We start from the raw sequence: 24,933 nt of genomic DNA on the forward strand, positions 1-24,933 counted from the left end.
ATATATATATATATATATATATATATATATGTATATATATATATATATATATATACTGCAAGGTTTGGAAAAATCATGCAAAAGATACAAAAAGAAATTCTCCCCTAATTTTATATATATAAAATTGTAGATGGACACAATACCTTTATTTTGTTTATTTATTTTTACGTGGTGCTGAGGATTGAACTCAGTGCCTCACATAAGCAAGGTAAGTGCTCTATTGCTCAGCCACAGCCACAGCTCCCCCAATATTTGAATAAGACTCACATCAATAAAATAATGAGTTAGTTATTATGACACTTCCACACACTTTCCTTAAAATAATGTTATATAATAACATATAACAACAACAATAATGTATTATTAACATGGGAGAGAGTTATAAAAATTTAAGCAACTTCTGAAGAAAATTTTTTGAGAGATAATAAAATTAAGAATAAAACATAAAGGATTCCAAAATTTTATAATACAGTAAATTTGTTTCACATAATTTTTCCATAGGTTAAAAGGAAAGGGGTTTGTTAAGTGGTGCATTTTGCTCACACAATCTACAGTGGAGCTGAGCAATAGAGGGAACTTCACTGCAGAGATGGGCCACTGCAGAAGCCCATAACCCCCACAGCAGCTCCATCCAGAATCATGCTGCCTATGAGCTAATCCAAGCAACAAATTGCTCTGCCTCTCTCCATAACCAACTCAATTCTGCAAAGCCTCCTGTTAGTGCACTCATTAGAGAAACTTAAATTCCATCTGGAACTCAGGCTGCAATAGAGTTTGGGAAATGCAGGGATTAGGTTTCCAGCCAAGGCAGAACAAGGAAGGCTGCTTGTTGGAATGAGTGTTGAACAAACAAATCCACAATTTCAGTCTATATTGCAACCAAAATCATATTTGTAAAATTCTAATCTCACCATGAATCAACTATTCTTCTGCCAAAATGTCTCAATTAATCATTGTTCAAAAATCTCAAATTCAAATTTCCTCATTGGTATTTCTTTATATAATAATTTGTTTGCCTAAAAACTTTCTTTAGAGTTCAGTTTTGCTTTGTATTATTCTAGACTTCTATTCTAGAGATTATTCCCTGCTTTCAAAGAATTTATGCTTTATTGTGGTAGAGTGATATGTGAAATAAATAGTCGGCAAAACAATCTGCGTTGGTAAATTGTTGTGTAAAATGTTTCATGGGATCTGAACACAAAGTGATATTAAGAAATGCAGAAGTGAGGAATACATGAAGAGTGACATCGAAGAAATTTTTTAAATATGAAAATGTAAAGGCCTGTTTGTTCTGTAACCAGGAGTAATGAAAGCATGTTCAAAGTGTGTAAAGATACAAAGATTTAAAACATATACAAGAATGAATAAGTCATCAAATGGTGCAGCAAAATAACCGGAGGGTGACAAGCAACTTGTGTACATTGATACAGCAGGAGTGCTGGAGATTCCTTATTGGTTGGCTGCTGTATCTAGTTTATGTTAATTAAGATAAGCTGTGTGTAATGTATAAATACCTCTCCTGTCCTACAATAAACGGCTCCCACTCCTGCTGTATCAATGTACACAAGTTGCTCGTCACCCTCCGGTTATTTTGCTGCAGCTGGACTGCGGCAAAATGGTATGTTCATTAATATCACTACAAGTTTGAATTTATGTCTTGACATGATAAACTGATATCAGATGAGGAAAATTCTCAATTGTTGCATTCAAGAGTTTAGATTGTATTGAATGAATAGTGGGGAAACACTGAAGAATTGTGAACAAAGAGATAAATACAAGATTTTCCTGTGGGTAGCTTGAGGCATGTACTGCAAAACGATGAGGTTGAAGGCATGTTATGAAGTCAGCAAGGAGTACTTTAGGTTCACATCCTATGTCTTACAGTGGATTTGAGTACTGAAGAGAACCTGCTGGTGGATGGCTGAAGATGTAGCTATATTGCTATTTGATCCACATGGTCTTTTTTATTGGTTATTTTTAGTCACACACAACTTTAGAATTAATGTTGACATAGTTATACAAGCATGGAATATACTTTCCTCAAATTCAGTCCCTAGTAATTGGCTTTTCCTTCCTTGCCTCCTACTGCCTCTTCCCTTCTCTCTATTGTACTGTTCTTTCTGCTATTTAATATCAGATTTTTAAAAATTAATCCCTTGTGGATACTCATGATGGTCAGTTTCAGTCTGGTATATCCCTACATTTACATAGGAATATTAGGTCAGATTCATTTTACTGTTCTTCCCTTATTCTGTCCCTCCTCCCCTCCTACCAATCCTTTTTTTTTCTTCATGAATATTTCAGAAATATGGAAGCTTCATGAATGTGTATATCATCCTTGTGCAGGAGGCATGCTAATTTTCTCCGAAACATTCAAATTTTAGTATATGTGCTGCCCAAGAGAGCACTCACATGGTCTTCAATATGACAATTTTTCAACCAACAATATCCCCTATGACACTCCAGTGACTCTGAACTACAATAACTTCCTAGGGCCATGTATATTTTTAATGCCTTTGTATATTCTATTCCTTCTACCTGGAATAGCTCATTGGTATCCTCTGTTCAGTTTGTATCTAACGGGATGTAGCTAAAAAGGATTTTGTTTTGAAAATCTTCTTTTCCACTCAGAGGCCATGATGGACAGTTCCTCTTTACTGCATGAAGAATTCTGCCTCTTTCCTAAAACTACACACCTTATCAGGCTGTAAAAATATTCGTCTTTGATATTCTTTCCCACTTGTCTATGAGCTTCTAAGGGTCAGAGGCTTTGTCTTAACCTATGGAGAATAGCAGATTTTTCATAAATCTAAAAAAGTCATATGAATTAATGTGAAGCCTATGATTTTTTTCCCCAGAATAAAAGGAGAAGCCTAAGAAAAATGTCAAATAATACATGTCAGAATATTTTCAACTTCTCAATTCTCTTTTTGTACTTAATTGGTCACATTTCCATTTAGTAACTCTTGATATGAAACATGTAAAATAGATTCATATACTTTCAAACTAGTGGGTGTGAAAATGATGATAGTTGAATCATTTGCTTAATTAGCAAAGGGAAATCAATGTTTTATTTCAGTCTTTGGACAAATTTGACCAAATTTTGTTGCCCAAATATGATTTCTTTTCCTTTCAATGGAATAATATCTGGTGAAGGCCGAGGTCACTTTTAACTGCTGTAATTTTCTCTTAATCAGCTTTCTTGTCCTCGGTCTCATTTTCCTTTAATCAGTTCAGGCTTTCCCCATTGTTAGGGCACATCTGAAATTATAATGTTCAAGTGTGCTTTTGAGGCCAGCCACCCAGCAAATTTTTTTGTATCACACCTTTCTTCACAGACTCCTACCTTGTTATCCATTCAGCTCACAGTCCCTTTTCCTACGTAAAATCTTCTGCTTGGAAATATGTTTTTACAAATATATGCCAATTCACAAGCCCAATATAAATCTTACTTTTAAATTATATCACCCATGAAAGGTAGTAAAAATATGTATTCTAAACATGTTTCTTATATAATTTTTCCACAAATTAAATACACGTGTACATTACTTTTTCTTAAGTAACTTATTATTTTTTGGTTCATGTTAGCAATTTGACCTGGAAGATACATATAAAGAACATCTTAGTCACAGGAGAAAACATTGAAGAAAATTGCTTAATGGGATTATATAAAAGGATTTGCGGTCAGGCAGATCAGATTCATGGTCTCTTCAGAAATTTGCCAATAAGTTGCTCTATGGCCATTGATGAATTGCTTACAGTTTCTAAGGCTTAGTTTTCTGAAATGAGAAAAAAGCATACAATGTTTCTCATTGAATTTCTGTGAGTTTCAGAAAGAATATACATGTGCCAAGCCTGCAAGCTTTCTTTAGTTCACTATTGCTTATTGAGCAAAAAAGATCCATATACTGATATTCATTTTATGTGTCTATGAATATAAGCATATTAATTTTAATTTTCTACCATGTATCAAAATATAAATATTTTTATTTTTTGTCTTAGAGTTCTTCTGAGAGACAGCCATATTTGGGTCAAAATCAACTATATGTTTAACCACACTTGGCCATATACGGGAGATCAACATTAGAAATAAGGTTATCATAATCTGTTGAAAATAGACAGAAAGTTTTACCTAAAATATAGCTTTAAATAGTATAATTTAGATCTTAATACCAGAATCAACAAAATTAACTTCAATGAAACTAATGCTAATTATTTCACATGGCTTTTATAAGTAAATGACTCTAAAATTTTTATGAATGATTAAAATATATGTTTGGATAGACCAAACAGGTTCCTGATGTTCACATAATATGCATAATACAATTTTAGGTTAATTTATACTACAACATAAAGAATAAGTTTTAATAAGACATAAGTCGATGCATATATAGACTGATATATTTACTAATTTTGATAAATGATTGTATGTGTAAAATACACAGCAATAATAATCATCAAAATTTCAATGGAAAAGGGACACAACTGAGCATTTACTGGGAATCTGTTTCACATATGGTGCAGTGTAAGATGCTTTGCCTGCATTAGTTAACTGAATCCTTGCAGCACAAATGCGGCAGGGGATGTGTACTCCTACAAAAGGCAGCTCTGTGAGGTGAAGAAGCTCTCGCTGGTGACCTTTGTGGTAAGTGCTGGGGCTGCAGCTTGACTCATCATGGAGCTTGGCTACCTTCCCATCTGAGACTGTCACTTGACATCTACAACTTAAAAATGTACTTCTAATTTTTTTGCTGTAGTCTTGAAAGAAAAGCCACCAGAGGAGATTCCCTCAAGGTAGGGTCAGTATATATTAGGGAATATGTAAACTAGCATAAGTAATTTTTTTTCTGTTTAGGAAAGATTTGAATAATACTGATGGTCTTTGCTCTTATTGTTAAAATGTAGAAAAAATTTTATGAATTATTTTCATAATTAGTTAATACTGACTTAGAAGCATAGTGATTACTTGTCTGATTATTTTGAAACACTGTAGCTATATTTCTTCAACTTCTTAATTTTTGCATACAAGCAGATATCTAAAAATGTATAAACTGTTTATACAGTATAATGCAAAATTTACATTATAATAAAATTAAGAATAATATACTAATAAATTAAAATATATAATTTAAGACTCAGAAATGAAAATACATCTACCTTTTATTTCTGAAAAATAAGTCCTTCATCATTAAGAAAATGGCAAATAATTTAGTTTATTCCACAGAAGCATTATACTAGGTGAAATAAGATGAAAGTTATTAAAGATGACCCTAATTCCATGTACTTCTTTCTACTATTTTTAAATATAATTGAGCTAATATGGCATAGATGTATGTAACAAATAATATAGTTTCATTGACTTCCTGAGATAGGTATCTAAAATTTCCTGATCAATTTGAAAGCATCCAAAATATTTAAATTTAGAACATTTGAATGGTCTTGTAAGTATTCACTAAAGAGCAAATTATGTGTCCTTTTATACCAAACAGATAGTCTAATTCTTAAGCAATACTAAATATAGACTTTTTTTTTCTTTATTCCAGGATGATTTGGGGAAAAAATCTATCAGTTTTCAGTAAAATAAAGAATTCCTACATTTCCATTTCAGTCTATCAAAAATCATCGTTTGGACCAAAAATTAAAAAAATATATATTTTATTCAAACATTACCCTGAATTAAACTGTTTGAAGACTGTGTATTGGAATTTCAAACCTGAACTGTTAAACATGTCAATTGTCACTAAAAGAGTTGGCTATATGAATATACATACATATAGTATATATAATATATAGTATTTATATATGTGTGTGTATATATATGAGTGTGTGTGTGTGTGTGTATATATATATATATATATATATATATATATATATATATATATATATATCTTTTTCCTTGGTGACATTCCCGTTAGAACATGTAAAATGCTTGGCCATACTCCCAGAATTTCTTTTTTATTCGCAAGTCTTTCTTTCACTTAAGTTATGTTCGAATTTCAGCATGTACAACAGAATGATTGAACTTCTACTTTGTGGGTTACTTAAAACAAGAATTTTTTCTTGTGTTTATGAGATTATCTTTCCTAACTATTGGAAAATGATTAATGGCTAATTTTAAAAAAAATATTTTGTATGAAATATAGTAGCAAATTTTAAAGTTTTATCATTTTAGTATTCAAAAAAGGTACATATTTTAATTGTATTATTTTCAGAACATGAAAAACCTAATAATACTGGTTTTTATTGCTTTGTAACAAATTACTACAAACTTAGGGCTGTAAAATAACACAGTTCTGTAGAAAAAAAAAGTAAATACAGAAACTGAATTCTCTGCTCAAAATATCACAAAGAAGAAATCAAGGTGCTTACTATTCTCAATTTTTATTTGGATGCTCTAGGGAAAAGTTTGCCCCCAAGTTTATTCTGAATGTTGTTAGAATTTAGTTGGAAATGAAATCAAGTATTTAGAATAAATGTCTACACCACTGTGTTTACTGCAGAATTATTCAGAATAGCCAAGATAAGGAATCAATCTAACCACCAAGTAACTGATGAATGGATAAAGAAAATGTGGTGTATATACACAATAAAATATTGATCAGTCATTTTTTAAAAAAAGGAAAGATTGGGTCACTTACACAATGTAGATTAACCAGAAAGTCATTATGCTAGGTGAAATAAGCTAGGGGCATAAAAATAAATACCATGTGTTCTTGCTCATATATGTAATCTAAAAAAGTGGATGCAGAGAAGTGGAATGAAGAAAGATTATCTGTGGCTCAGGAGGGTAAAGGAGATGGGATATAGACAGATTGGTCAATGGATTCAAAGTCACACTTAGGAGGTCGAAGTTCTGGTGAGCTGTTGTACAATAGCTATATTTCAAAGTAGCTAGAGAGGATAGTGAATGTTCCTGTCATAGGATAAATATTTGAGGTGAGAGACCTGCTAAATATCTTGATTTGACTATTACACAACATGGGCACATATAAAAATATTCACATTGTACCCAGTACATATGTATAATATGTGTCAATTAGAAACAAACAACAAGCAAATATGAAACAAACTTTGCCCCATGTGCTTTTAGGACCATGTTTCATTATTCTTGAAGGCCAGAGCTGAGGCCTTTCAGCTCACAGAGGCTGTAGTTATTTTTGCCCTATTGCTTTCTTCATCTTCTGGCCAGCAACAACAGTACTTTGAATATTACATGCTTCAAATCTATTTCTTCTTTTTATGTCACCAGCTAAATAAAGCTGTATGCATTAGAAGAGCTCAGGAAATTAGCTCAGGCCTACCTGGCTTACTTCCCTATCTTTTGGTCCATTGTGTCATACAACGTAAGCTTATTGATCAGGACTGCTTAGGCTATTCTGTTTGGTTATTCTGCTTTGGCTATTCATTCTCCTGGATGAATTTTTATGATTTTTTTTACTAATTCTCTGAAGAAGGTCATTGGTATTTTGATGGACATTGCATTGAATATGTGGATCTTTTTCCGTATGACCATTTTTATAATATTGTTTTTGCTTATCCAAAAATCAGGTGTTTTCCCATTTTTCTAAGGTCTTCAGTTTCTTTCTTCAGTTTTCTATAATGTCATTGTAGTGGCCTTTCACTGCTTAGTTAGGTTTATTCTCAAGTATTTTATACTTTTGAGGCTATTATGAAATGAATTGTTTTCCTGATTTATTTCTTGGCAGATTCAATAGTGGAGTATATGAGAGTTATTGATTTTTAGATGTTGATCCTGCATCCTGCTACTTTGCTGAATTTGTGTATCAGCTTTAGAAGTTTTCTGGTGGAGCTTTAGGAGTCTTCTAAGGATAGGATTGTGTCAACTGTAAGCAGAGTTAATTTGAGTTATTCCTTTTGTGTTTGTATCCTTTGATTTCCTTCTCTTGTCTGATTACTCTGAATAGAGTTTCACAAACTATATTGGATAGGAGTGGTGAACGTGGACATCTTTTTCTTATCCCTGATTTTACAGGAAATGCTTTCACTTTTTTTCACTCTGTAGGATGTTGGCTTTGGTTTTGTTGTACATAGTCTACATGATGTTTAGGTAAATTCCTTCTGTCCTTAGCTTCTCTAGTGTTTTAAATATAAATGGGTGCTCAATTTTGTCAAAGGCTTTTTCTTCATTCATCTAGTCACAGGTTTAAAGTCCATCTTCATATTGCCAAGTACTGGGATGGATGGAAATTTGTGGTGGGAGATCAATTTAGAATCCTGCCTAACAGTATTACTTTTAAAATATTTCATATATTAAATTTTAAAGATAGAAATTTGTGTAACTCATTCATAAAACAGATTAGTTTGGACCTTTTAAAAAATTCCATATATAGATAATATTTTATGTTCTATTTAAACGTTTATTTGTGTTTTTAATCACTGGGTATAAGAAGTATTTAAACAAAATAGCAACGAAAGCCAAATCATACATCTTTATGTTATTGTATGTGTGAGTACTTGAATGAAATTAAAACAAATGATTTTATTGTTTAAAATTTATTTTTTATAGTAGTATGTTATACAAGTGAAAATATATATACACTGTTTTATTTAAAATACTCATTTTTTAAAAAAAGTTTTGTAGGAACTCCATTTATTCCCTAATGTCATATGCCCTTACTCTAATAGGGGTCATGATGAAGTTTTGGTTCAAAATTTCTTTTAGTCAAATATGGGGCTCTAGATCAACACTGGCTATGAAGGATGTTCTATGTTAAGTAGAAATGTCTAGAACTCTATACTACCTTGCTGTGTCATGGAATGAGAGCCACAAGAAGAGTTAGATTCTAGCTCAAAAGATGTGAATAACCTTCTAATAAGTAGCTGAAGGCTATCAGCTACTATGCTCTTGAAAAGAGTGATAAAGAAGACATTTCAGTGTGTACCGTATTTATTTATTGAACATAACATCTAAATTCCATATATAATGTTTATTCTAAGCCTATCATCGTGGAAACACATAAACACAAATGCCTTCAAATCATTGAGATTTTCATGAAAGTCCTTATGATCTCACACTTGATTAATTAACCAATTGCATATCAAATTGCTATAAGTTTTGGTAGTAAGTACCAGTAAATATTTGTTCCAGGATCAACAGAAAGCCATTTATATTGGTATCGGTAAGATAAGATGCAACAATAATTGGTCATGTTCTGTTGTAAGAGAGGGGCTTTTGACTGCTACTCAAAAATAAATAGATAGATAGATAGATAAAAACACGCATGCTTACATCTGAGTTCCTGAGTTATGATTTACAGAAACATTTGTACTTAATGAATATCGATTAGCAACTTAAGGAATGCGGGCAAACTGATGTTTGATTGGCCAATAGAAGAGATGATGATAATTATTCACACCCCAGTGCAAATTGCATAGTAAAAATTAGATGACAGATCATATAAAATATCCTGTACAAATAGAAAGTGTATAGGTGAGCTATCCCTTCATAACACATGGAATAGTAACATTATAAAATGATTGTGCAAATTTTGTTAAAAGATGGATCTAAACTAATATAATATTTTCTGTGTCAGAATGAATTCCTTTGCATTGAAAAATATTGACAATTATATAAACAATTTCAGAATTGAGAGTAGGTCCATTTAGCTCTTTTTATTTTTTCTTGTTGTCTTTTTTTTTTTAATTTCAGTCAAATCATGCACATTTGATTTTTATCCAAACTAAGAAAAATTCTCCAAACTCCACTTTCCCCTTTCAACATAATCAAATCAAAATTATATACAAATATGGTTGATTACTTAGAGGACATGGGGGCCTATGCATTTCATTTACCTGCTTTAAGAGTCACAGAAGTACAAGGAAGTCATGAGTGACCTTAGTGAGATTATGATTGCTATGTGTGTATGCACTGATTTGAGTTTGTTCAAAGGAAATTTATAGAATAAATAATATAGAATTTTGTGAGTTACTCTAGTCTTTATTTATTTAACAGAATGATTGTTACAGATATATCACTATGATGAAAATAACTAGAAAGACCAAGGATTCCTTACCTATGTTAGCCACTAAAGGAAGACTTAGAAAAATTAAATGGTTTAAAATATCAGTATACTGATAATCTTCAGAAAGGACTAATGTAATCACAAAGTCCTGGGTACTACATCACATATACTGAACATATATTACTGTTAATTACAAAGTACATCAGAAGTGACAGGTAACAAAGGGACAGGATTCCCCAATGACACACGAAACTCCTGAGTGCACTGGGGAATTGCATAACTACTTCACTTGTACCTTATAAATCGAGACCTTAATTTCACCCCTGTTGATCTCCATGCTCCTGTTTTTTCATTAATTGGAAAGGCAGTTAATGACTCTATCATTGGAAGGAATCCAAGATTCTTGTGCCTAAGCTACTCTGTTTTTCAAGAAAAAACAAAACAAACAAACAAACAAAAAATCAAAGGCAATATGTGTATCGACAGTCTTATTACTTGGCTGACTTATTGTCTATAAATATATGTCTCAGGCCCTGTACTAAATATTTGAATGATTTGGACTGTTTGAAGTCATATAATTTCCAGCAAACAATGATGAGGCTAGCATACCTTTGAAGTAATACATACTCCTAAACTTGACAAAGGATTCTTGAGCCCAGTTTCTTTCTCTGGAGAGTAATTTCACTCATTTCACAGAAAAACAAATCCTGAAATTCAAATGTTAAAAGTAAGATTTAAATGTCTAATACAAACACCTTTTCCTTTAACACATGAGTAAAGGGACTTTATTTGTTTGGGATCGAATTAGAATCTAGTAGCAAATCTGTGAGGTACAGAGAACTATAAATCATCCTTCATTGTCTTAATTTTGTGTAATCAATACACTGAAATCTACAAAATAAAATAGGACATAAAAAATCTCAAAGTAAATAAAGTTTAGATCTCAAAGTACTAAATTTTAGAGATAGGGAGGGAGAGGGAAATGGACAACTTTCTTCCATAGTATTCTCCTTACATAAGACCTTGGAAAACAAAATGTCATTGCAGTGCTAATTTTTCCTTCATTTTGTGTGCAATGCATGTTCACTAAGAGTTCGGAAACCAGAAGCAATTAAGGATACTTCCAGTAGTGACAAGGAACAACACCTTTCTCCTCTTAAAAGTTTTGTTTAAAAAATTTATGGGAATGCAATGTGATAATTTGATACACATATACAGTGTTTAATGATCCAATATATGTACTTAGCACCTCTATCTTCTTAAACATTTTTTTTAAATTGGACTAGCATGTAATAATTATTCACACTTATGGGGAGTGGTGTGATATTTTAATACATTCACATATTGTGCACTGGTCTAATCATGGTAACTAATGTTTACATCTCCTTATCGTTGCTCTTGATATGATGCTTTTTATCTTCTCTTCAATGTATTCATAAAATTCATGTCAGTATGAACTATAATAAACACCCTGTGCTGTAGAACACTAGAAGTTCTCTCTACTGAGATTTGGTGCCTATTATCTTGCCTCCATCAACTCCCTTCCCCCATCCTCCCTTGTCTCTAGTAATTACTATTCTACCTTCAGATATACTGCTTCTAGCTTCCACATATGAGAGGGTACCTGTTATTTTTCTTTATATGTCTGATTTGTTTTCCTTAATATTTTAACACAATTGGCATGTTATCACTACTTTCTAATGCCTGAATAACATTCCATTTTTTTATATGTACCACATTTTCTTTATGCAGTCACACACTCATTGATGAGGGTCTAGGTTGATTGCATCTCTTAGCAAATAAGAGTTGTGCAGTGGTAAAACTGGGGATGTTTTTGTCCCTTTATGCTGATTTTGTTTCTTTTGGATATAAATTCAGAAGTGAGATAGCAGAATATTATGTCAGATTTTTTTAAATTATTTTGTGTACCTCCCATCCTATTCTCCATAATAGCTATACTAATTAATATTCCTACTAACAGTATATAAGAGTTCCTTTTACTCTTAATATGTGAACTCCATGAGGAACTCAAAAAACTCAATAACAACAACAAAAAAATCCTCAAACAATACAATTAAAAATGGACTTATAGTACATTGAGTAGACACTTCTTGTAACAAATACAAATGTCCAATGAATTTATAGAAAAATGTTCAGCATAATTAGCCATCAAAGAATTGAAAATCAAAATCACAATGAGATATCTTGTCACTTCAGTTAGAATTACAGTATTGAAAAGAAAAATAATGTCATTAGTCTCCTCAAGAAATGTTTTCCTTTCTACCAAATTAATGAGGCTTAGTAGGTAATTTCTAAACCCTCATTGTCATAAAAAATAAAACTAAAAATCAGAGAATATTGAAAGTTCTAAAGGATCAGAGTGCCTTTTATCAAACAGACGGAAGCACAACAACCATGATCAGCTGTACCAAAATATTCAGACCACTGCAAAACAGACCAAATTAGATGGAATGTATGTCTCACCAGGAAGCAAGCAGACTAGCTGAAATCCACAGTCTTAATGTTCCACCCTCTGAATGCATATGGCTCTAACACTTAGTTTCTAGAATTATTTATGTCTAATGTGTATGCAGTGTTTCTTTTCCCTGTCCAATTTGAAAAGTTAAACCCTTATCTTGGCATTGTGGAACCAAATATAATATCAGAAAGACATAATAGGTCTGTTTCCATTGGCAACCAGATACTTTATATCCTGTCATGTTTTGGCAAACAATGTACACAAATATATTTAGCACACACAACAGCTAATGTAGTCCTTTAACATTAATATTGATTATACAATTGAAATATAATCAAGTAGGCTGTCTTGCTTTATACGGATGTTTTTTTTTTTAATGAATGAAAGTCAGATATTTTCTGTGTAATTCCAAACTTTCCATGATGATTAGATATTATAGAGAATATGTACATATAAACATAGCATAAATTTTATGTATATTTCTTTTAAAATTCTCTGATCCTGAAGTAGCACACTGTAAAAGGAATCTCATAGAAGAATGACAGAATTCTCAAAAATTACAGAAAATTGAAAGGAATGACTTACAATGAAACAGATGGCAATGGAAGCAGCTGTGTGCCATCACTTCTAAGTGCGTTAGACACATATGTGGCTGGGAATATGGAGTGCGTAGGGGAAAGAGTTGCGACTGCACAAGAAAATGAGAAATTGATGGAGCTTTCACTTTTCTACCATGAGACTAAAACAGAAGGACCCAAGATTCATTCTCCACCAAGCACTTTCCTATTTGCCAAATGAAGGGAAGATTACTCTTATATAAACAATGGAAAAAATTTGCTCTCATACTTTTATTTTTTTTATCCTGTGCTTATTTAAAGTTATTGTGTAATCTGGCTTACTTTTCTGTGAATAACCACTTCTCTTCTAAACGTGCAGTGTTTTGTGGAGGCACAGTTTCTGATGATTAATTTTATGTGTTCACTTGATGGGGTCAGGGTATATCTAGACTTGTGATTGAACATTATTTCAGGGTGTATATTTGAGGATATTTCTGAAAGAGGTTAACGTTTAAATTGGTGAACTGAGAAAAACAAACTGCCCTCTCCAATGTAGGTGGGCCTCGTTGGATGCACTGAGACTCTAAATAGAATAAAAAACTGTGTCAAAAAAGGGAGTTTGTTTGTTTGTGTTTTCCCGGTTTAATTTTTATTGTATTGTGATGTCAGTCTTCTATCTTTGGCACCAGACTCGGACTGGAATTGAAACTATCACCTCTCTTGATGTTTCACCCTTTGATTCCGATTGAAACTACACTATTGGCTCTTTTAGGTCTGGACTTCCCAGGCTCCATTAGTGTGAACACATGTCTCATAAAACTTATTATAGTAAAGCTAAACAAATTTTAAATACATAAAATGTTATATCACAAGCAAATATACATAAATTCTCACTCTCCCTCTTCTTCTTCCTCTGCATTTGTTCTATTTCTCTGGAGAACCCTGACTGACACTCTTTTACAGGGACTGTGTCTAGGGCATGTAAATGTGCTTTAAATGGCCAATGAATGTAAGTGCACTGATTGCTTCCACATTTAAGCTATACAATCCATTGCATGATTAATCATAGACCTTAACTTTCTTCCCACTCAACAATATAATGAACACCTAGGACAAACCTGCATCATCTTGGGCTCTTCTGTGATTATTAGTAAAGTCAGCCCATCATGCCACAATGTTAGATAGGCAGTGTTAGTCACACAATGCTATATACACTGCATAGGGTATCCTATGCTGTCTGCTACATATCTCACCTCACCATGCAATCTACTATATAATGGATTTTATTGTTAATTTATCTACTTATTTATTTGGCACCAGGGATTGAACTCAGGGGAACTCAGCCACTGAGACAGATCCCAGCCCTATTTTGTATTTTATTTAGAGACAGTGTCTCATTGATTTGCTTAGTGTTTCACTTTTGTTGAGGCTGGCATTGAACTCATGATCTTCCTGTCTCAGCAGGAAGTTGTTGAGTTTACAGGTGTGTGCCCCCTCACCTATCTTTTTACTTATTTTAATAACAATCCAGGTACTATCCTGCCAGGAGTGTTACAGATTTTGGAACACACAGAACAGTTTTCTTTAAAAAAGGATGCAACATCACAGAGATATTAAATAACTTACTGAAGGTGATAGAACTGGACACCAACTCAGGTATGCCTAAAGCTTTTTAAAATTTGCCTTAGTACCTATAGTTTCTGTTTTTTACATTTCTTCTAGTTTTATTTTATACTAATGCAAGCAGAGTTGATGGTAAAATACATGTTTGTTTTTTTTCTTGTGGTTGTCATTAGTTTTTGTTATGTTTTGAGGGATAGAAATTAATTTGGCCTTCAAAATAGTATATTAGAAAGTTATTAGGGCAATTGATAAAGACTTTTCTACAATCATTATGAGTTTAGTAGAGAAATGTAGACAAAAACTGCAATAAGTTAGATGTTTGAATGTTTACAAAGGGTATTCCCAAAGGTTGCTTATCCATAGCTGCCCCCCACCTCCCATAAGTGCATGGGCTTCAGTGTCAAACAGCCTGGGACTTGGAACTGACACCTTCTCTATGCATCAGCCTCTTCATCTGCACAATGAAAGAACTGTAACTGTCTTGCCCATTGACTTGTGAGAATTCACTATGATGATACAGGAAGATTATTTAGCCTGACAGATAATATACCTTCGTATATTTAAAGATGAAAGCTTTTAAAGAAGAGAAGAAGATGATGAAAGAAAAGAAGGGAGTGACGCAGTAGAAACCAAAACTCTGTCTTGGAGGCTGCTGTCATGTTCAAAGATTTTAAATGACTAGACTTGAACTTTTAATGTATGACCCATTGTTTTTGGATGATTCATAAATGTGAATATAAGATAGTTTGCTTTAATGTTTCTCCTGATATCTTGCATAATCAGGATCAATGGGAATATGTGTCTTAGCTAAACAAGTAGATAATAAATAATAAAGTTTATTAAAGAAAATGAAAACAAGAACTAAGTTGACATTATGTTGAAATCTTAAGAGTCCCAGAGCTGAGGGAAAAGAAGAACCCCCATTGTATTTCCAAGAGAACAAATACAATACTTGGTCCAAAGAGGGCTTTGTAGTGGAAAGAAAGCAAGAAGTGAAGCATTTTTCTTTTTTTTAATGAAGACGGAACTAGAGATGCTTAATTCAAAACTAAGGGAGACTTCAGGATAGATGTGAACTTGGTCTTCCAATATTTAAAAAGCATAATGAGAAAGGTTATTTCCAGATCCAATGAACACAAAATTTAGGAATTGTAGTTTGTGTTTCCTGCATGGAATTCCAGGTGAGAGTCTCATGAAATATGTCATCACACACAGGGATAACTTCCTTGTTAGAGGCCAGTCCAGGAAATTGCTATTCTTCTTTCTTGGGATACCAACAAAAAAGAGATAAGTCTTCAATGAGAGCATTTGGGGCAGTTGCTATTTAGGGATCTTTTAAAGTATGAATAGCATGATACCATCCTATTTACCTTGATTCAGCCTTCTCATGGACTCATCAAATACTATGTAAGGCATCTGGACTACTGTTATATATCCATCATATCATTTAACTTATCATTTAACAAAAGACAGACCAATGTGCTGCTGTTGTTGTGTTTTAATTAGGTATGTAGAAGTTAATCAGGATGTGAAGGGTCATAGCATTGAAATGGGAAAATTGGCCTATGAAACTTAGCAATTCAATTCTAGAATTTGGAGTTTCAAATTATTTTCTCTCTACTTTAAATAAAGAGTATATAAACCTTTCAGTGTTTTTCACTCTGACTTGAATGTTTTGTAGTATCTAATATAACAATATTTCAATATATAATTGAGTGATTATTGCATGACACATCATCAGGACAAAATAAAAAGCTTCAGTTCTATGTGGCTTAGTTGTTATTATTATTCTCAGTGTTATTTTTGTATTTGTAAAATTTCTGAGCCCCCAAAATAAAAACTTAATTTGCAAACCAGAACAAGAATTTAGAAGCCTTTATTTTAAATGTGGACCATGTCACATTGATCAACTCCTCATACCATATTTATCTTCTCAATCAAAGGAATCATTCTAAAATGTCTGTTTCTTTTTTATTTTTCTTTCTTTCTTTCTTTCTTTGTTAATAGCTAAACACTTTGGGAAGTGGCTTTCTTTTCCTTTTTGAAAAAATTTCAACTGGCTTGTGCGATGAAACATTGTAGACAATGTTGATATGGGAATGAATAAACCAAGACTATGAGAGTGATGGGTAGATATTGCCAATGATGAACTTGTTACTTTTTTTTTTAACTATCTAAAGGCACTTTTAACAATTTGGGGAAATTTACTATTTGTCCTAAATGGAAAACGTTTTTTAACTGCTAATAATGCTGTCTTATTCTTTCTGCTGAGCCAGGAGTTGCTATGCCTGTACATTAAACAGCATTTTGCTGATGAAAAGAAATTGAATAATAATTCTGTTGGATATAACTAAGTAAGCAATATAACATTTGGTAACAGATCATTCATATTATTTAGAACTAAAGATTAAAATGCTCCAATACCATATACCTTTCCTATTTAAACAGCAAGAAATACATTATGCTTCATGAAATTACAAATGCAGATACTTTGAGATGGCTTGAATGCACATTTATGAGCATACCACCTGCAGTTACATATGAGTGAAGCTGTGAGCAGTGTCAGCCAGAGTTCAAGGCACACAGGTCCTCTCGTACTTTCTATTCTAAAGTAAAATGTTGCTTCTTCCAGCCAAGCCTAACAGTTTTTGCTTAATGATATGGGATAAGGAGTACCCTCTTAATAGGCCCAAATAAAACTTGGAATTGAACAGATCAGATTTATTTGGCACATAAATCCTTCAACATTTATTCTGTTTATATAATCAACACTGGAAATCCCTGGATAGCATCCTTTGATTTCCATATTTTGAACTTCAGCTGTTCACTAAACAGTTTCCACTTCATATCAGTTAAAATCTGTAACCTTTTAGTAACACAAAAAGAAACATTTGCAATAGCAAAAATATTTTTTTCTTCTATAGGAAAGCATCAGTAAATAGTCATTTATTTAATAGTATGAAACAATAACTATAGTTAATAAAATGTTCCACAGGAGAAGTAATCCATCAGACAAAATTTGATTTGAGTGCCAACCTGCATTCTGTAAGCTGCCATTTATAAATTCACTCTCTTGTGAACAACTGTATTGTCCACATAGTTATGGTTTCTCAACCTCAGTACCACTGATTTTTGGATTGGTAATTATTTAATGTGGAATGTTTCCCTGAGATATTTAGCAGCACCTCTGGCCCCTTCCCATTTGATACCAGTACAGCCAGTTCATCATGACAATCAGTAATGCCTCTACACACATTCAGATACCCCTAAGAGGGCAAAGTCCTCCCATGCTAATTTAAAACTGCTATAGTCTATGACTGCTCTTTATCATGAAAGATGAGATCTTCCTTCTGTCTTCTTTCCTAATAACCTTCACCTTGAATACTTCTGGATCCATTATACACGATCTTTCATTTCTTTGCCTTTATGAATATTGCTCAAAAGGTCTTTTATTTCAAGGAATGGAACATTAACTCCTCTTCCTCCTGCTGCTGAGACCCCACAGCAGGACATAGAACATGGGGACCTGAATGGGAGCTGAATTTGCATCATTGTTCATGCTTTCCAAAGGCACCTCTGTGCAGTATACTAACTGTACCACCTCCCAAGGCACTCTCCTTAAGGTATTACAAAATGTCATTTGTAATTGGATGTGTAGAACTTAGAAATTAATATCTCCATAGTGGCTACATGATAATAGGCAGTGTTCCCAGGCCAGTCTTCAAAAGTCCATTGCCTCATGAATCAGTTTAACTGTGAATGGCAGTCTCTTGAATTCTGAGGCCTGGAAATAGAAATCCACATGGTAGAATTTTAGAGGAGGACATAAAATAGAAAGCTGATGTCCCTTTATCTCATCTAGTTTGGTAAATGATATTTTAATTCACAATGATTTAGTTTAGATACGCATGCACATTATTTAATTTTATAAAAGTATTTAGAAAAGTTTCTAAAAAGCATAATTAACATTGGAAGTAAAAGGATAAGACCTATTTTGTTCTCTGAAGTTATTTCATCTACATTTGACACACATGAGAACATTATATTCCTTCAGTGGTGCTGAGTTTGGATAAATGCCAGTTAGATGTTAAAGAAGTGACTTGTAGAATTATTCGCCACACCTAATAAGTATTATTAGTTAGTAAATGTAGTTGCAAATGAGTATTTGTTGACTGACTCCTTTTACCATCATTTAATTTTAGAGGTAATTTTTGTGTCCTAAGATTCTATCTCACTACTTTTGAAAAACAAATTAAGTGTCCATTAAAGACAAATCACTATTCCAGGTGTGATGAGGATGCATAAGTAATGAGGATATGATTCATGCCCATAGGAAATGTTTGAAATTTTAGGAAGATTGACATAAATTACTATGAGTATAAAATAAGGTTCTTTGGCTAAGATTTATTTTCATGATATGTAGACATATATGCATAGTTATATGTACTGTTTGCTTCATATAGTTATTCCAAATATGACTAAAAATTCTTTATTTTTCACTCATGTATTCAGTTATCTTATGCTAACTGTGCAAAAACAGAATTGAGAATATCAATTTAATGAAAGAGAAATAAATTACTTAGGCTTTGTGTTCATTTCTTAAACCTTTCCAAGCATACGACTTTCTTCTTGGCATCGTGGTCTGGTGGAGATGTTTTGTTACCCCTTTCTTGGAAGCTCTTAGGATGCAATGAGAATACACTGAAGTTTTAATTCTATCTCAGTACCTCCATACTATGCAATGCCATTTTTCCTCCTAGATGTTTTTGTAGAAAGTAAGTGTAATTTGGGGTCAAATGTTTTTGAAATTAGTTTTTAAATTTATTTTTATTAGTTATACATGACAGTATAATGCATTTATGCACTTTGATATACACATATTGATGGGATACAATTTCTCATTTTTCTGAGTATAGATGTTGTAGAATCATATTGGTCATGCAGTCACATAGATATACATGTTTGCAATAATGTCTGTTTCACTCTATCATCTTTCCTATCCCCACATCCTCTCCTCCCTCCCTCCCCCCTCCCTGCACATCAGTCTACCTAATCTAACTGGCTGAACTCACCAAATGTTGGCATATTTTATAAGTTTAGGAAAATTATTTGCTAGACAGGTTTATTTACTTATGGGAAAGTATGTGTGGTGCAGATTATAAGATTGCCTGATGTCTCCTTATATTATTTTTCCATTTTATCTCTCCCTCTTTCTATCTAATTCTCATTCTCTCTTTTCTCATTTTTTGTTATTACTTCCTTCATTTCTCAATCTCTCTCTCTCTCTCTCTCTCTCTCTCTCTCTCTCTCTCTCTTTCCACACAGGTTACATTTTCTGCATTCCCTTAAAGCGGGAGACAAATTCCTGTACAAAGTGGGGTTTGTTTGTTTGTTTCTTATTGTTTTGTTTTTTCCCTAATGTACTCATAGTATGTTTGATAAGTGGCAGGTGTCCTCAGTGATAGGGTGTTATGCCTCTAACTAAATGTCTGTCCTTCTGTTTGGCTAGAATTGATGGCTGGAACACTTTTAGTCCATAATTCTGAAATATTTGGCTCATGGATAAAAGCCCTGCCATGAAAGTGGATCTGATGCTGTATCTTAGAGTACATATTCAGTTCTGTGTTGATGGACTCTATGTCATTTTTATATGGAAGATTTTTTTTTTAGATTAAGTTTTTGGTTACTGTAAATGTTATGCAATCATAACAAATACAGTTTGTGCAGTTATAAATTACAGAATTTCAGAAATAATCATTTAAAACTCTCCCAGTTTTCTTTGGCTAATGGCTAGAAATCCTTTCTGGGAAGACAGGTAATGGAGCAGGATCTCTTTGATGTATGGATATCTCAGGTCCTTGACCCAAGTGATTGGTTTGAAAATGTTGCTCTGATATCAATGAATGCATTAGATTCATGAAGTTTAAATATGCATTAATAGTTAATTCAATTGTGAAATGTTTGTGTTATTTAACTCAGTTCTAATACCTCATAATCTTCAATTTAGATAAAATCATCTTTATTATATAGATAAATGGAATTTGAAGTTTTTTGTTAAGTGTCCAAATAACAAGGATCACAAGAACACCATCAATTCACCCAATACTTTCTCTCTGCTAGCCATCATGAGGCTCTTACTATCATTGATGCTTTATATCATTTATCCAAATAAAAATCACTCAGAAATGGGAAGCATTACATCCATTTAATAGGAGAGGAAACTATATTTTAGAAAAGGGAAATTAGTTAGTTATGTCAGTAGTTAGAGCCAGACTTTAAGCCCTGTCTTCTGATTCCACACACTATGTCATTTCAGAATATCCCAATTTCCTCTCTACTCTTTCCTTGTACTCCTCATTCTGCCCTCCCAAGATCACGAGTGGATTGTGATGGGTTATTATGCTATAGATAATTCCCCCACTATATGTATAAAACAGTGTTTTATTAAAAATGTAAGATACGGCCAGGTGCAGTGATGCATGCCTGTAATCCTAGTGGCTCAAGAGACAGAGTCAGGGGAAACATGAGTTCAAAGCCAACTTCAGCAAAAGCAAGGCACAAGGAACTCAGTGAGACCCTGTCTCTAAATAAAATACAAGATAGGGCTGGGGATGTGGCTCAGTGGTCGAGTGTCCCTGAGTTCAATCCCCAGTACCCACTCCTCAAATGTGAGATAAGTAAAATTTTAATATTTTCTCACTCTTCTTGAAAAGTTTATTCCAGTTCATTCCTGCACCATAATGTTTAGTGGCTACCCAAGATCCTAACTGGGAGGACTGTCAAAATTTTTTCTTTCAGAATTACCCTCCTCATTCACTAGAAATATTTGTCTACCATTCGTTTTCAATATTGCTTTTCTAGATTATATTCATTCGTATCCAATTTATCAACTGTGCAATTAATACCAATGTGAAACTACTTTAGAGACATTTTAAGAGGACACAAATGAAATGGGTTTCTTTTTTCTGAAATACAAAGAAGTAACCAAGTCTATGTTGATCAGTCAGGACACTCTATTGCTGGCTGTGATCATTTTTGGTTGTTCAGCGTTTCTGCACTCTTTAAGTCACAGTACACAATCCTTGTGCTGTTTTCAAGTTTCATGAAAAAGAATAGAAGTAAGAAATACAAAAATGAATGGTTTCTAGGGTAGACCACACATTTGCATTTGTGATCTCATAAATTTCAGATTCAAGTGGTACAGTGGTAATGGTAGGGAGGTCATATCATCACTGTTTCTAAGATATAGTCACAGTATACTTAAAAGGAGCTAAAATCATGCAAAAATAGTAAAAAAAAACATTTTTAGTTTGGCAGCTGCATAAGATATGGACTTTATTGTTTTCATATCCATCTAGAATACTTTCTTTAAATTAAGAGTTTTTTATTTGTTCTAATAATATTAATGGTTTCTCTTAGTACATAGCATATCTTTAGAGAGAACATTCAGTTAGTTCCCAACTAATCCAACCTACAGATATGTCTCAACACAATTGCATGAATAATCTAAGAATATTCAATATCTCTACTCCAAAAATGCAGCATTGGTAATTATGAAGCTCTCCATTCATGTGGCCTATCATTCCCTTTGTTATACTTTTTCATGAGGAAAAAATCACAAACATTACTATTTCTTAATTGAGATAACAGATAATAAACTATATAGTATACAATAACAAATAGCTCATTTTCTAGTATAAGGTAGATAGATGTACAAGACATGGGTATATAGCTAATATATGCTATATATTTAATCAGAGACCCATAAAAATCAAGGTGAGAAAGATCAATTAAGCCAGGAAGATTAAAAATGTGAGTCATTAATAAAACAGAGAAAACTTTAATAAGTTAAAGGAAAATTGAAGCCAGAGAGCAGGTCTTACCCAATGTCAAATCTGCCACTGCCTTGTCTGAGGTTTCTCAGCATTCAAAATTTCAAGAAATATTTTTCTTTTGTTTATAAGCCAAATACAGTATTTGTTAAAACAACTGAAACAGATTCAGACAATACAAAAGAAATATGCCTTTATTTTGATTATAAAGAACTGACTCTGGCTACTGTGTATAATAGACCATTAAGGAGAGAGATTTAAAAATGTAGGATCATTAGAATACTACCAGAAATGTTCAGAGTAGGAATTATGCTAACTTGAACTTGGGATATAGCTGGGTACATAGTAAGAAGTTTGTAAGAATTTTGAAGATAGGGCCCATGGAACTTAAGAGATTGTTACGAGGGATGAAAGAATTAATGAAGTCCATGATGCCACCACATATTGCAGCTTGGGCAACTGGAAGAACAGAGCTGCAAACTACCACACTGACTGAGAAAAGAGATGCTGGGGAAGATGCCCAAAGGGCTTGATCACTCAAAAACCTGGGTTAACGGATGTGTTCATTCTGACCTCTGAGTGGAGGGTGTATGAGTTGGTAATTAAGGGAGAAATTTGGGTCAGCGAAATATAATCATGTATTTGGAAACAAAATATACATAACACTGGATTTGAAGAGAATTTACAAAGGAGATTCAGTGATTTAGAATTGTGGGGAGAGAATATCACTGGGCCTAAGCCAAAACATTTATACACACACAGACACAGACACAATCGAGAACTGAATGTTATGTCAAAAAAGGTCAAGATGAAGAACTCGCTGTTGGGTTTCGTTGAGCTTTTCAAGAGCAATTTTAGTACATTTCTGGGGAATAACTCATGATAGACATTTTTGTTATTGTTGTTAAAAATAAAAGGAAGAGGAAAAGGTATAGAGCACAAGAAGAGCCAAAACTTCCAGAGGACCGTCCCCCAAGAAAAAGGTGGTAAATAGAGCAGTAGCTGGAGGAGTTTTTAGAAACACTGGAGTGTTTGGAAACAGTAGCTGTGACAACATGTCTACATGTTAATGAGAATAATCCAATAGAAAGACAAAGTTCAAAAACAAGAATAAAGTAGAAGGTGGTCAGAATTAGACCCAATTAGGATAAAATAAGGAAACAAAAAATGGCAGTAGGTTTATCTACAAGTGCTATTATGTGGTAGATTTTGTGGTAAAAATTATCTGATGACCTTTTATAAATCCTTAAAGGAAATAATTCATTAAAATATGTTTTTTTTTACAATGAACATTATAAACAGTGAGTGCAAAATATACCTAAATTCAATTTTTGAACTTGGCACTATTTTTAGTATTAAATACAAAAGGAGGAAACACTAGAGTCCAGAGATAGTTATGAAATCCGTAAGTGGTGAGAGGAGTATTATGCTTTTAAGTTGTGCAGTTAACTGGAACTCATGTCAGCAGCAAAGGTTTGCAGTCTTATTAACCTAAATTCAAAGCAATTTAAAATAGAACTGTAGCACTCAACTGAGCAAATGTTTGCTTTTAGATAGTCTATTGTTAAAGTTTGGAAAGTGCAATCCCTTCAAATGGATTTTGAGTTTGCTACTCAATACTGAAAAGCAATTAGGAAACAGAGTATTAGCAAGTATCACTCAGAAAATAAATATTTACTGTCAACCTTACAGATGTGAGAAGTCCTGTTTCCACATACAGTTCTAATTGAATTTAAGCTGTTTCCTAAGTATTCTATTAAATCTCTGATAGTGTTTGAACACTTTGCAGTACTATATTATTTTGTTAAGCTTTAAAAACTATTGCACTGATTATCAAAAAATAATAATTAGTGAGGCTTTGTTTTAAGGTCCCTTTCAAAAAGTATTAAGTGATCTCAACCTATATTTTAAGAAAACTTTTTCAGCACAATAGACCATCAGGAGTTCACAGTTTAATAATTTAGTTTTCACTATTATTGAAAGGAATTCCACATAAATTTATGTTTTCCAATCATCACTGATAAATTCTTCAATTTTATTCAATTTTTACTTAATTATGTTCTTTAAAAGTATTGAAATACGGTAAAAAATGAAGAGCAAGGTATAAATCTGTGTTCATTTTATTACTTGCAACTTTAGTATATGTCAGTACATTAATTGCTGAAGAAGGAACCAGTCATATGAATTAATGCCTTCTTTCCTAATGCATTCAAACTATTTACACATGATTTAGAGTATCATAAACCTAGCCTGAGAAATGCAGCATTATAAAAAGGCTTAGTTTTTGTGCAAAAAAAGAAAAAAAAAGAAAATGTTTGATATGATTACAGTGAGAAGATAATCACCACTCTGTTATGTAATAATAGTATTAATTGTATGTGTTGCATTTCTGGTATGTTCCTTGTATTTTTTTCTTCCTTTCTTTCTTTTTTTTTAAATCTGGTTTTGAATGAGTCTGG

General features: G+C 32.8%; 1 protein-coding gene and 1 non-coding gene across 2 annotated transcripts in view; both read right to left on the bottom strand.

The window, feature by feature from the left end:
- Window positions 1-24,933, bottom strand: part of Cdh18 (cadherin 18) — a 672,909-nt gene that overhangs the window by 500,068 nt on the left and 147,908 nt on the right. The gene's annotated exons all lie outside the window — the stretch shown is intronic.
- On the bottom strand, window positions 2,303-2,408 carry LOC125616843. Its single transcript, XR_007347613.1, has one exon. It is a non-coding gene; the product is annotated as a U6 spliceosomal RNA (small nuclear RNA).

This window comes from Marmota marmota, unplaced genomic scaffold, assembly GCF_001458135.2.
Source record: "Marmota marmota marmota unplaced genomic scaffold, marMar, whole genome shotgun sequence".
In the NCBI taxonomy this organism is placed as follows: domain Eukaryota; kingdom Metazoa; phylum Chordata; class Mammalia; order Rodentia; family Sciuridae; genus Marmota; species Marmota marmota.